This window comes from Penaeus monodon, chromosome 25 (assembly GCF_015228065.2).
Source record: "Penaeus monodon isolate SGIC_2016 chromosome 25, NSTDA_Pmon_1, whole genome shotgun sequence".
Taxonomy (NCBI): Eukaryota; Metazoa; Arthropoda; class Malacostraca; order Decapoda; family Penaeidae; genus Penaeus; species Penaeus monodon.
Window position 1 is genome coordinate 37281519 of NC_051410.1, and position 532 is coordinate 37282050.

Here is a 532-nt window from a genome sequence, read left to right on the forward strand (position 1 = left end):
TTTAATGCTTGAACCCAAACCTGAAGTCTCTTGTGACTTCATGATAAACTTCAGTCTCTTGTGACTTCATGACAAACTTCAGTCTCTTGTGACTTCAGGATAAACTTCAGTCTCTTGTGACTTCAGGATAAACTTCAGTCTCTTGTGACTTCATGATAAACTTCAGCCTCCCCCCCCCCCCGAAACACACACTGCCTCTAATGCACAAATCTTTTCATGCGACTTTCAGTAAAACCATTCATAAGCTTGTTCCCACAGACACGTATAACATCAAAACTCCACGTCATTGATGAATAATAATCAGCTCATTAAAGAAATCACACTTAGATTTAGTTGAAATTAATCAGCCTACTTTAAAATAATTTCATTTTGATGTCACAAAAGATCATCCAAACAGGTGTGGCTGGCATGTGCAAAACCCACTTTCCAGTAATGCACTGTCTTGACCCGAACGCGTGGGCTTCTGAGGTATGAAACGAGATTAGGTTCTGTTGAGCGAATGTGAAAGCAATAATGAATAAAAATAACAGCA